The sequence below is a fragment of the Ursus maritimus genome, unplaced genomic scaffold (genome assembly GCF_017311325.1).
Source record: "Ursus maritimus isolate PB19 unplaced genomic scaffold, ASM1731132v1 scaffold_5, whole genome shotgun sequence".
Lineage (NCBI taxonomy): Eukaryota > Metazoa > Chordata > Mammalia > Carnivora > Ursidae > Ursus > Ursus maritimus.
Window position 1 is genome coordinate 11,178,514 of NW_024426663.1, and position 14,772 is coordinate 11,193,285.

The 14,772-nt window shown below is 34.6% G+C and overlaps 1 long non-coding RNA gene across 1 annotated transcript in view; it reads left to right on the forward strand.

The window, feature by feature from the left end:
* Positions 1-14,772, forward strand: part of LOC121100688 — a 238,163-nt gene that overhangs the window by 153,554 nt on the left and 69,837 nt on the right. The window contains exon 2 of the long non-coding RNA XR_005832389.1: positions 9,427-9,550. This is a non-coding gene — a long non-coding RNA (uncharacterized LOC121100688). The remainder of the gene's footprint in view (positions 1-9,426; positions 9,551-14,772) is intronic.

The window sequence follows — 14,772 nt, forward strand, 5'->3', positions numbered from 1 at the left end:
GGTTTGAACATCAGTGTTAAATCACATATGTATATATATTTAAGTGTGGAGATGTTTAGGAACATCTTAACCGATATATTTCCCTTATACTTTCTCTATCACATAAGGCTAAGATTTGTATATGGTAAGAATCTGTGACCAAATTAAATCCAAAATAGTTCTTTGAATAAATTAAAAATTCTAAGTGGTAAGAACCATAATACCATAGTTTAATAAACAGTATTAATCACATATTTTAAGTTCTAATTACACCAAAAGAAGTTTCCCTAAATTCAGAAATCGAGCTTGCCAGAAATATGCTTTCAGAACAATAGCTGTTGTATGCAAACTACAGAAACTGTGTTGTTTCAAATGGAGAAGAAATATATTAGAAAAATATTAGTCTGTTGACTTTTATATCTTTTTTTTAATGTTTTTTTATTATATTATGTTAGTCACCATACAGTACATCCCCAGTTTCCGATGTAAAGTTCGATGATTCATTAGTTGCGTATAACACCCAGTGCATCATGCAATACGTGCCCTCCTTACTACCCATCACCAGCCTATCCCATTCCCCCACCCCCCTCCCCTCTGAGGTCCTCAGTTTGTTTCTCAGAGTCCACTTTTATATCTTAGAAAAAATTTTTGGTTTCACACTACTTAGGTAGTAGCAAAATTCCCTGTCTTATTCTGCTCATCAAAGTAGAAATAAATCTTTTTTGAATAAATAGAAAAAGATCTCAGTTGAAGGAGAGAAAATTGTTGGAAGGCATCTCTATTTAATGGATTCTTAATATTTTCTCCTAAAAGTACCTAAAGTAAAATATGTCTCTGATGGATGCCTCATTAAAAGAAACAAACATGCAAACAAAAATTGTCAATTTTTTTTGCTTTTAAATAATTTTCAATTTAGGAAATTTCTGCAGTGCAGCCATGATCTGATTAAGCTATAAAACCCATTTCACTTAGCATGTTGCACTGGGTGTTATATGCAAATAACGAATCATGGAACATTGCATCAAAAACTGGGATGTACTGTATGGTGACTAATATAACAAAATAAAATTATTTTTTTAAAAAAAGCTATAAAACCCAAAGATAATATAATTTTTAAATATCATGTAGTATAATAGGATCCAATTGATATTTAATATTTTAACTTTGAGAATGATGTCATTTTTTTCATAAAAGTTAGCATTTGTAGCTGTTTCAAAATAATGTTATTGATTTTCCTCATGAGTTAAGAGAGTGAAATTATTTACCTGGATATTATAATTACAAATTTTTAAAATCTATATGACAATTGAATAGTAAGAACCCAGGACCAAGTACTTCTGCTTCAAGTTCTTTTTGTACATAAATATAAAACACCGTCTACTTTAAGTTTCGTCATCACACATGTGGGAAAAATTACAAAGTTCCTGTATCACAGACTAAAAAAATACACGTCATCTTGAAAATGATTCTATTATTCCTAAATATATAGTACAAATACAAATACAATTATATAAATAGAATTATACCTGCTTCATCAGGTAAAAATTAAAAATTATTCTAGCATCTTCTACATTTATCTTTGAATGTGAATTTATTTGTAATAACTTTTGATTGATATTACATCACGAATATGGTCAAAATACCTTTTGGTTTCCAGATGCCCTTACTAAGAGATAGCATTTATACTGCCTATGGTAGACATCTTGGGTTCTCACGTCATATCTCCCCCATCTGTATATGATTTCAGTAGTCAGCTGTGGAAAGATTCATTCTGCATTGGCTGTATTCCATCTCAAATGTGTGCCACTCAGTTTTCCGTTCTGCTTCAGGATCTTTTTGGTGCCGCAACAGTCTAATTTGATGATATTCATGTACAACATAAAATATGAGATTGTTAACGCCCGTAAGAGTGCGTCTCAAACCAACAAGAGGTGAGGGAGTCACTGGATAAATGCACTGGTTTCTTTTCATTCAGGTAGACATCACTGGAGGACTTCTTTACTTCTTAGAGGTCACAGCTAAGTCTTCCCTGTGGCATTAATAATGCACTCTTATATTGATTTTCCATCTCCTCTTTCCACTCCTTCGCTTGTGCTTCTTGGTATCACCTCACGGTAACCTACTTTTATCCCAGTCTAACCTCATGCTCTGCTTGCAGTGAACCACGTGATGGTCTCTCTGCCCTAGAAAACAGACATTCAGNAGGAGATTCTGGAACACAACAACATTAGCATTTGTAAAGTTATCATGTGTGCTACGTTGGGCACGATGAACTAGAAGAAGTGACAATGGGGAATGCATTAAGTCTAGCTTTAAAATAGTGTAAGCTCAATCATACTGGTAAGAAATGTGAAGTTGTCTGCTTTTAGTTAGCTGCCTTAAAAGCCATGAAGAAAGAGTGAAAGGCTCAGGTCAACAATCATCACTTAAAACACACTGTAAAAGTCATGGCCATGTTTAAGTAAATATCCTCTATGGCAGTCATGGGGCAAACATTAGTAAAACTCAGGATCAAGCTTCTGTTATAAGGGTGACAAGACAGACTAATCAATTAAAGTTTTCCAGTTCAATAGTTTGTAGAAAAGCTTTGGCAGAATCTTAGGAATAGCTCGGGAGCTAGGAAATTTTAGAATGGATTTATTATATGAAACCATAGAACCCACAAGCTGAAAATAGTCTTTAATAAATGCTTGAGAATATTTCTTTCACTAAAGCAGTAAGGAATACTCTAGTGGAGGGGCCACCATTACTTTTTAGCTCAGCTGTGCGCCAGTTCTGTGGATCAGGGTTGACAGTAGAGATGCTGCATGCACCTGGGATCTTGGTCTTAGAGTTCATGGGAATGATAGAATTCCAGAATAGAAGACAAGTGTCAGTATTAATAAGACAAAGGAAAGGTAGATCTAGTTATCAGAATGGATTGCAATACTATAAGGTACGTGACCTTGACTCATGGTCTGGGGTAATGGCTGAGACATGATGTTCTTAGGAGATCACAAGAGCTGGTGGGAAGAGGGTGGACATCAGCTCTGTCATAGAAAACCGTGTTCCCTCACTTAGTTTCCAGGTCTGCACCATCAGATTCAGAGCTCATTGATGGAAGGAGAAGCAGGTGCCCTTGAGAAAGACTCTGACATGTTATTACATGATCATGCAATAAGCTGTAATCTAAATTCTGAGAATCTACTCTAAAAAATATTTGCATATATATAAAAACATGTATAGAAAACAATATCATTTGATTTATTATTTGTAAAAATGAAAACTGGACAAAAAACTCTCTTTTGAGAAGGAATTATTTCAAAATATTTATCCATGTATTGGAATGTTATGCAACTATTAAAAAAAAATGAGAACCAGGCTTTCGTGTGCTGATATTAAAAAATCTCTAAGACATATAACTGATAGGACAGTATATAAACTTTCATGTAACTTATTTAATAAACAACTACATGCTTACATGCACAAAGATAATAGTTTAAATTCATTTTTAATGAATAGAAAAATGTACCCCAACTGTTAATGGTTATTTTAAAAAACATGGTCACAGAGAAGCTAAATGTAGTTGTGAGAGGGAAGTTAAAAGACTTACACTTTTTTACCCTATACTTCAATACATTGCTTGAATCCTTTTACAAAGGTGAAGCAGTCATGTCAGATTTGTATAACTTTTTTAAAAAAAGAGAAATGAAGCATTAAAGGCATCTTTTACTTCTGTACTCTCCCCATCATATTCTCCTGTTCTTCTAACCCAGAGGTAACTATAACGAAGAATTTTGTGTTTATCATTCTCTTGTTCTCTTTTTAAAAATAATATTACACATATATAAGTAATCCTGAGCAAGAATTTTACATGTGTTGTACATTATATTAAGTCATTATGTATTCTGTGACTATACTTTCCACTACCACTGTATTAATGAGAGCTATGTGCTTTATTTCTATTTTGGTACATTGTAACTATATTCTATTGTGGGAATATAACATTATACATAAGGAATTTCTCTCTCCTTTGTATTTTTAAAAACATACATCAATAAATTACACCTTTTCTTCTTTCTCGTATTGGCTTTTATGCTATAAAAATCCTTCCATATACCACTTAAATTTAATCCAAGTACTTGGGTATGTAATTTTTTTTCAGTTCTACATAGCATTTTTAATTGTTAATTTGATTTTTTGACTCAGAAGTGTATTTTCAGTTTCTAAATATGGGGATGGTTGGTTATTTTTTAAAATTTTTAAAGTAAAATCTCCACAGCAGAAAAAATAGTCTTAAAGTCACCTATTCTTTAAAATTAATTGAAACATGACTTTACGGTCTTATAAGTGGTGAGTTCAGTAAATTCTCCAATTTAGTATATTCTCAAATTTTTTAGTTCAATATTCTTATGTTCATTAAATCAAACTTAATTTTGTGTTATTAAATTTATATTATAACTTCTTTTGGAGAAAGATATGTTAAAATCTCAAATTATCTGGTAGTATTAATTTTTAAAAATCTGTTAATTTAACTTTCAGTATTTTATTTTTTTACAATTCAAGATGTATAGTTTCTTGTATATTCAGTATACCCCAATAAAGCTGTTTTAAAAAGGAATTTAAGTATTTTAAAACTAATTACTACCTAAATACAAGATCCGAATTTTCACAGCTTACAGGTTGACTGAACTTTTAATTATGGCATTGTGATCTTTTTTATTTCTAGTAATGTTTTTTGCCTGAAAATCAATTATGCCTACATGAGTGTAGCTGTGAATTTTAGTATTTTCTGTTGAATTATAATTCTTACAGAAAGGTATAAATGTAGATCTCACTGAATGAGTTCAACATATACATACCTACCGGACCAAGAAATCCAACATTGCCACCATCTCAGAATACCAAATTTAGTTTTCCTGTTTTTGAACTCTATAAATAGAATCATAAACTGTGTATTCTCCTGTGTTAGGATCTTTTCTTACTTTAGCTGTAGTTTGTTCAAGTATTTTATGGTATTTCGTTCTATGTACGTATTACAATTTCTTTATCATTCTACCGACGATAGACACTTAAGTTGTGTCAAGTGTGGAACTCTGCCAAATAATACTGCTATGAATATTACTATACTTCTCTTTTGGCGCCCACGTGCAGTTTTATTCTGTTACCTGTTTACCAGGAAATGGAGTTGTCAGATAAAATACCAGGTACCCAGTTAAATGTAAATTTTAGATAAGCCACACAAAATATTTCAGTATATGTATTTACCGAAAAGTGCATGTACGCATTTACATGAAAGAAGATTATCCAACGCTTATATGAAATCTACATTTAACTAGGGGTGATGTAGTTTTGTTTGCTGAATTCGGCAAACCTGCATAGAAAGAAAAATAAAGTAAAAATTAAAAAAATCTCTTTTTAGTCAAGAAGGTATTTACTTTTTTTTAGAAGCTTTTTTGTTAGGCTTTTCACTTTCGAATATATATATTCTTGGATTAGAACTTCATTTGTACTGTGAAATTTGATTTGTCCGTTTTGATGTTTTTGTCTTCCAAATGGCTATCCAATTATATTTGAATGCTTTATAGAAAAGACCATTTTTTTCCTCTCCTATGTAGTTCCACTTCGGGTTTGATCAAACCTGACTAAAATATGTGGGGATGTTCGGTGGGATGATATTAAATCTATAGATCAATTTGGGAAGAAAGGACAGTATTCAAACTATGAACATGCCGTATGACTCCACTAATTTAGGATCTTACGTTTTCTGAATATGTTTTAGTATTTTATGTCTAGATCTTAAATATATTTTGTTAGATTTATTTCAAAACATTGGAAATTATGTTGCTATTTGAGTTTTGTGAAATTTTCCATAATTAAAATGGAACCATCTACTAATATTTACCACTCTTTCCATATACTTTAAACAGTTGTGAGTTTTGTAGCTGAAGTTACTCCCTGTTATTTGACTGTAAGATTTATTAAGGCAAGAATCATATATAGTTTTATTCGTCATCATATCCATGGCGCCTAGCTCCATGTATGGCACATAGTAGGAAATTATTTGAAAACTGGTTGTCGGTTCCACTTACGAAGAATATTTGCTTGATAAGCATGCTTTAGAAACACCAATGCCAACCTGCGCCACACGCATGATAATCTTCTAACAATTTCTTTATGCTGGAAAAACATGGGACTAGTCCATTTGAATTCAGATGAGGAAGAGAAAGTTAGGAAATAATTACAGGGCCAGATAGGGGAAAATTGGTGAGATGATCTTTAGATTTCACTCTCAGGTATTTAAAATGCAGGGACCTAGGAACACAGTCAAACTGCGAAGATTTGCTGTGCATTATCAGAATCCAGAATAAAGGATAGATCCATTTTATAGACTTGGTAAGGCCCTATGTTGCATTTTGTTCAGAAATCCAGGTGTTTTTTTTTCAAGGGGCAAGAGTCAAAATACTTGTAAGGAAAGCAAACAAGATGGGAAACATCTAAAAAAACTAAGTTGGGAAGTTTTTTTGAAATCAAATAAGGGAATATTAAAACTACGCCCGAATGAGCTGATGAGAACGTTTGTCTTGCTCTGTGGGGCTGCACAGACCTACAAAGACAAAGGACTAAACATGACAGCTCTCGGTTAGGTGTATGAAAAACCTTGTAATGGCTTTTCCCAAAGATGAAAAGGACCTACCACTCTATCAAAGATGAATTTTATCCCCCTTGTCAGAGCATGCCTGCAGTCTGTGAGCTTCTCTGTCAGCCTTCCAATTATCAGTCTTCTCCAATATAAACAATTAGAAAGGCATAATATTGTTCAGTCTCCTTAGTGATTATTATCCTTTACAAAATCATCAGTAAAAGAACAATTATTTATATTTAACACCATATGTTAACTATACTGGAATTAAAATTAAAAACTTGCAAAACATTTTTATAATGTGAAGTACTTAATACAGTTTTTGTATATTGGAATATATGAAGAAAACATATATTCCATCTTTTTATAGGAGGGGTGTGGTTCACTAAAACAAACATATGAAAACAGTGTGTTAGGTACATGAACCAAAGAGAATTAGGTATATGAAATAAAAAGATATTTTCTTATTTCTTTTTTTTTTTTTTTAAAGATTTTATTTATTTATTTGACAGAGAGAGAGACAGCCAGCGAGAGAGGGAACACAAGCAGGGGGAGTGGGAGAGGAAGAAGCAGGCTCATAGCGGAGGAGCCTGATGTGGGGCTCGATCCCATAACGCCGGGATCACGCCCTCAGCCGAAGGCAGACGCTTAACCACTGTGCCACCCAGGCGCCCCCGATATTTTCTTATTTCTAATAAATATTTAAGGGGCTCTTGGGTGGCTCGGTTGGTTAAGCATCTGCCTTCAGCTCACGTCACGATCTCAGGATTCCTGGGATCAAGCCCTGAATCGGCTCTCTGCTCAGCGGGGAGTCTGCTTCTCCTTCTGTGCTTGTGTTCTCTCTCTCTCTCTTTCTCAAACAAATAAATAAAATCTTAAATAAATAAATATTTAAGAAAATATTATCTTTGTTATAATTTTCTTTGGTGATGATTTGACATAGTTATATTTTTAAATAACATTTAATTTTTAAAAATAGGGCAACAAAAATAACTGCTCCTGATGTTGCATGCCCCCTTCTTTTTACTTGCAGGCATAAAATCATACATCAGTAGCGTTGTGAGTAAATGCAGATACAAGTAAAGTAATGTGCCATTTTCATTTAAATACAAAATATTTATTGCTCTTACATAAAGTCAATAACAAACATACTGGTGAATAAGTGCTTCTGATCCAAATCAATTTTTTAAATTACATAAAAATTTATTATAGCTCATAACTTTATATTTCTCTAGGTACTGTGTAAATCTTTGAAAACAATTAGCAAATCCAAAAGCACTTTGTACATCTATGAATTTTTAATGCTCTTTTACATGCCATCTTTCTTCCAAGTTGAAAAAAATAAAGCCTTTAAATGTCCCATGTCTCTTCAAACCCTTTAACTTCCAGCACTAAAGGCAGCTATATAAAACATAAATAACATTAATTATCATGGCTTAGGAATCAGACAACATTATGAATGGATTTTCAACGGGTATAAATGCCTCCCAGTCACATCTGCCTCCTATACAGCCATTGGCTGAATGTGTATGAAACAAACTTCTTTTTTTTTTTTTTCAAAGATTTTATTTATTTATTCAACAGAGATAGAGACAGCCAGCGAGAGAGGGAACACAGGCAGGGGGAGTGGGAGAGGAAGAAGCAGGCTCATAGCGGAGGAGCCTGATGTGGGGCTTGATCCCATAACGCCGGGATCACGCCCTGAGCCGAAGGCAGATGCTTAACCGCTGTGCCACCCAGGCGCCCCTGAAACAAATTTCTTAGGTGAAATAAAAGCCTGTGAAAAATGCCACATCTTCCTGAAGCTGAAGGGTTAATCATTAAAGAATATGGGAGGTGATTAAATACACAATGGAAAGCAGAAAATGGTGGTAATGAAACCCTTGCTTCATATGGTCAAAGATTGTATATATACTTCAGATTCAGATGATATATTTACAGGGAAGTGTCTTCACTGGAGCCTAGCTATTAGCAAGCCTTTACAGCATGAATTACGCTGTTTCAGGAGAGGGTTGTAAATGCAGATTTAGCATTAGTTAAGGAAAGTGACGAATACCAGCTCCATCAAATAACCAATGTTTAGTACTCAATTTTCATCATTATTTAATAATTTCTTTCATTTTTATTTTTTAAAGATTTATTTATTTTAGAGAGAAAGAGCTAGAGCAAGTGGGGAGGGGCAGAGGAAGAAAATAAGCAGACTCCCTTCTGAGCACGGAGCCCAAGACTGGGCTAGATCCTGAGACCCATGAGATCATGACCTAAGCAGGAACCAAGAGCCATATTCTCAAGTGACTGAGCCACCTGAGTGCCCCCTGTTTTTATTTTTTTAGAGATTTTTCTTGACTCTCTCAGAGAGAATTTCGCTCACCCATTGTTTGTAATGATGAAGAATTCTGTGTGTGTGTGTGTGTGCGCGCGCATGTGTGCGCCTTGGGAATTAGACATGCTGGTGAGGCTCTGATGAATTGCTGAGCTTGAGAAGCAGACAAATATTAGCTTTCATATCTTGATTTTCACTTGATTTTCCCTGAAGGAAGTGTATGTGTGAATTAGTGGGGTTGTTGCTAGTTCAAGAGGGAAATAAATGATAAGATGGTTTGGGTCCCAAATGTTGCAATAAAATAGAGTTTGATTTATATCGTAAGAGAGTCTTCAGACTTTTTTTTCCCCTCAAGAACTTCATGTAACACAGCTCCTGCGAGGGGGACTGAAAGCTTTGGGGAAGGTGGGCCAAGAATGGGGAAGGTGGGCCAAGAGCACAGCCCTCAACCACAGCGATGATCAGAGTGGAGAAGATAGACACATATTTCTTTGATCTCCAGGTTTGGGAACATTGAGTGACATCGCCGAATCCAAATGAAAACCCTCCCATTGAGCACAAGCAGGAGTTTTCAGCAGTCTCTCAAGAGAAGTTACCGTCATGGAGGCTGCTTGGAGAAGAATACGGTAGGTACTTCTGTATTGTTTTCTGGTTTTAATTTTGTATTTTGTAGTAATTTTAGATTTACAGAAAAATTGCAGACATATCATAGAGAATCCCCATATGCCCTTCATCTAGATTTTTGCCCGTGTTAAAGTTGTATATGATGATGGTATATTTGTTAAAACTGAGAACCACCATTTGTGTACTGCTATCAACTAAGCTCCAGCCTTGATTCAGGTTTCTGCAGATTTTTTCCAGTAGTGCCGTTGGTCTTCTCCAGGCTCCATCCTCAATAGCACATTGTATTTAATTTTGAATTATCCTTTCTCCTTTGTCTCTTCCAATCTAGGACTATATCTAAGTCATCTTTTGTTTTATTATGACCTTGACAATTTTGAAAAATGTTTAAAAATTTACAGATTATTATCTTTATACACATATTACCAAAAGATAGAAATTTGAATTATGATCTTTCCTTCCATTTTGTAAGACAAACAATAGCTAAGAGAGAATTAAGGAAGCCTGGCAATACTGAAGGAGATGGAGATGGTGCCCGGCTGTGGATGCCAATAGGACAAGAAAATCTTTTAAACAAAAGATAAACTGTGAGAATTGTATATGGGTCCAATTATTGGGATATGAGAAGAAACTCACAGAAATTGCCCAAAAAAGGAAGAAAGACAAAGTGAATGAGGTAAACAGAATACATATATGTAGGTTAGATTGTAAATAATTTAATAGTAGAATTTTTTTTCAATATAATTCTGTCATTCTGAATTTAGCACTCTCTTACTTTCTTTGATTCTACATCATATTGAGAGTTTTGGGAAATTTCATATCTCTTCTATTTATTAAATGTATTTCAAACATGGTAGCAATAAAATAGAGCAGATGGTAAAGAATAAACTTATTTAGAGATGGAAACTGAAGATCACATAACTGTCAAGAAAAGGTAAGTCTTTTACTTCTTTCTGCACACAGAATATTCTCCCTTTATTCTAGAAATAGTTCTAGGCACCGTTCATTGAAACTGATCTTCTGAAATAGTTCAAACTCTCATGCCTATAAAGCATTAATGTAGAATTTTGTATTATCTGTCAAGTACTGATGGACAATGAAATATGGGTTTCAGATTCATCTGTTTCCTCCATATTGTTTTCAATCTTTAAATCCCTTGCCTCAATCTAAATGCTATTATTTATTCTTTTATCGATTTAGAATTATTGATGGAGATGTATGGTACTGTCAAAGACAAAATTCACCAGCTAATTAAGAGACGATTTTATTGGGCAACTGCAATGGGGAGAACAGGCCACATCTGAAAATCAGAGTTTAACAGAGTATTTTTGCCTTAGCAATTTTTATAAGGAGCGGGGAAAGCTAGGTGCTTTACCGTCAGGGTTATTTTGTATGTAGGGAATGTGTCAGACACTTAGATAAATGAGAAGTGTTTATCTCTGTGTCAGGCCAGTTTCTGAGGGACAAACCATTCAAATCCTAACTACTCACACTGACTAGGGGTGAAAGAGGAAGGAACTGTGTCTGACTTTGTCATTAGGTAGAAGCAAAGGGAAAGGTCTGTTTTTGATCTTGTCGGTAGCCATCATAAAAAAATACATGGCATCATTTCTCCACTAATTATTCTTTCATTATCTTTGTTGTGCAATACCATATCTAAGACTGACTGGATCTCACATATTCGTATTTTTTAAAATTTTGCCTGGGATGTGAAGCCAGGCTAGATTCTCAAATTTCTTCATAAATGTGGCAGAGATGACTACCTAGCCAATAACAACAACAAACAACAAAACCAAAAAAACAAAAAAAACCAAAAAAACCCTATTCTCTTTCTCTTCTAGAGAAATGAATAATATGAAGTCCATGGTATTTTGGGGTTTGTATTTTAGAATTTCATTATGCTCAAGCACAACAATAACTTCGATTTTTCTCAGAATTTGTAGTAGCAAATGCACTGTGTAGAAATACCCATTTCTGATATTCAGAAACATTGGCTATCTCTAGTTCTGTCACCGTGCTGTATCTTGTGGATATTTTATTTTCAGATATTTCTCTCAAAAGTTATATCTACCTAAATTTTTAATTCAGCCTACAATTCTTGACTTTTCCATTTTGCCTCTGCAGTTTACTGATAGCATCCTGAGAGGCTTTTAAGCAATGGTTTTTCATAAATTAGCCTTACTTTTTTTTATCTTATACTTTTCATCTTCTGTAGCTTATATATTTTATAATTTGGAAGTTTCTACTTCTTAATCCCCTTTATCTGTTTCACCCACCCACCTCCCCTCTGGCAACCACCAGTTGGTTCTCTGCATTTAAGAGTTTATTTTCTGCTTGTTTGTTCATTCGTTCCATTTTTTAGATTCCGCATATAAATAAAATCATATGGTATTTGTCTTCCCTGATTTATTTCACTTAGCGTGGTCCATCCATGTTGTTGCAGATGGCGAGAGCTCATTTTTTTTATGGCTGAGTAATATTCTTGTGTGTGTGTGTGTGTGTGTGTGTGTGTGTACCACTTTGTCCATTCATCTGATGGGCACTTAGGTTGCTTCCATATCTTGGCTATTTTAAATAATGTTACATAAACATAGGTGTGCATCTCTCTTTTTGAATTAGTGTTTTCATTTTCTTTGGGTAAAAACCCAGTAGGAATTACTGGATCATAAGATATTTGTATTTGTAATTTATTGAGAAACCCCATTTCATCAGTGGATGTACCGTTTCCATTCCCACCAGTAGTTCAGGAGGACTTTCTTTTTCCACCTGTTATTTCTTATCCTTTTGATACTAATCAGTTGGACTAGTATGAAGTAATATCTCCTGTGGTTTTGGTTTGCATGTCCCTGATGATAAGTAATGTTGAGCATCTTTTCATGTGTTTACTGGCCGTCTATATATTTTCTTAAATGTCCATTCAGGTGCTCTGCCCATTTTTAAAATCAGGTTTTGTTTGTTTGTTTTGGTGTTGAGTTGTATAAATTCTTTATATATGGTGGATATGAACTTCCTGTTAGACATATCATTTGCAAATTTCTTCTCCCCTTCAGTAGATTGTCTCTTTGTTTTGTGGATGGTTTCCTTCACTGTGTAAAAGCTTTTTAATTGGTGTAGCCCCAATAGTTCATTCTTGCTTTTGTTTCCCTTGCCCTTGGAAACATACCCATAAATATGTTGCTAAGGACTTAACCATATTTTGTAGTAATTATGTATACATGATAAAGGATTGTGTATGAAACCTTAAGAGTACATACATAGATGTTGATACTACCCATAGTGTGAATCCAAATGCCATTACTAAACAGAACAGTTTTGCATTTTAGAAATGGCTTTGGTGATTCTGCTTGGCATAACTTGTCTTAGTGCTGAGTTCTAGAGGGAATATGCCCAAGAATAATGTGTTTGTTACTTTAGATATAGGGGAAGAGAAAATTTTCCTCCACATCATCCTTTCTTGGTAATAAAGGAAATATTAGAAGCACTAGTCAATGATGGGAGCTCTCTTTTCTAGAACTTTATAAATGGGAGCTCTCTTTTCTAGAACTTTATAAATGGTAGATTCTCTTTTAGTTTGGATCCTAGGAACTTCATCTAAACACAAAGACTTGATCATGGGTATATTCTGTAAGTGTGAAGAATTTATTGAGAATTTAAATAAAAAACAAAGAATGACTTCCATACCATCAAATAGTGCCCCTAACCCCCACCCCCCTAGAAAGACATTTAGTGTTACATAAAGTATCATTTGCTTCGGAAAAAAAATTCATTCTTAGGTATTTTGTAAATTTAGAAGAAACAGTTTTACTAAAAAGTAAAAAAAGAGTTAGTGTCTAGTATTTAATTTTTGTGGAGAAGACTGCTTGGTTTAGACAATATTTTGTCTTAATCCAATAATATGGTGAATAATGATAACTATCAGAAGATGCTTAAAAAGGCAGACGAAACCTATGTAAATATATATAGATGGATGTAATTTCTGTATGGAGAATAATTTGAAAACTTTCTGTGTGACAGGGTTAGGTAAAAGAACAATCCATATCAAATATAGTTTCATAAGTACAATGTAGAGAATATTCAGGTGTATGCACTCTTTCAGCTAATTCCACCTTCTCTTCTTTCTACTTAGTTCTGGTAGCTCTGTCTTTTGATATGGAGAAGTACAGAAAAATAGAATAATCAAGGAAAAGCAAATTTGGTTTACATTAAAAGGAAACTAAATCTGTTTATCAGAGAAGAGGTAATATCCGCACAGTGAAAGGGTGAAATTACTTAAAGACAGAATGAAGTTTGGGGTAGACACCAAATTTGAGGGAGCAACCTTTGAGATGATAAGAAGTTTAAAGGAAAATCTGTCCGAAGATGAATTTTAGAACATCAGTGCTGTGTATAAGGATGGAATTCCAGTTTCCAGGCTTCCTTTTCAAGCATGCTGCTTGAAAATTACATCATTTTCAAGCCTTTTGGAGTTGAATTTATGCTCCTTTAGAATGTGACACCTTTTTATATGGGTCTTACCAAGAAAATAAGAGAAGAATGAATTATACGAATAAAGGCATTATTAAGAATTCTGCATCTTCCCTGCACCAGTACCGCAGAGGTAAAGCAAATGCCCTGTGGTAGAGTCTCTCCAGCAGCACATGCACTTGGCACCCTGTGGATTTCATGCTTGTGTCGAATGTAAAGGTAGCTGGAGTCACTCTGGTGTGGGCCTGTCAGAATAATGATTCGGTTCTTTCTTCACCTGTATCACCTGTATCCAAGAATATGAACTTGGACGGAAGGAATTAAAACTGAAAAGTGGAAGAAATTGAAGATGGGTATCCTACTCCCTAATAAAAGCAAGGCAGAGTCCGGTGGATTCTGCTGGGGAGACTGTTATGAGCATTGCCACTGCGGGTTACAAGTCACAGGGGATGTCTGGGCGCCTAAGGAGGAAACTTATGTAAAATGCAGTGCTGAGTGTAAAACAGCGGATCGTGTTCTGCCTTCAGTCTTTAAAACCAAATGATCATTTAATTTTGATAAAAAATATTTTAGTGTGTTGAAGAGCAGACTGAACACCTCTTCCGTGGTACAAGTTTTATCAAAAACTTAGCGAAAAGGGGCACCTGGATGGCTCAGTGGTTAAGCATCTGCCTTCGGCTCAGGTCTTGATCCCAGGGTCCTGAGGTCAAGTCCCACATTGGGCTCCCTGCTCAGCAGGGAGTCTGCTTGTCCCTCTACACCT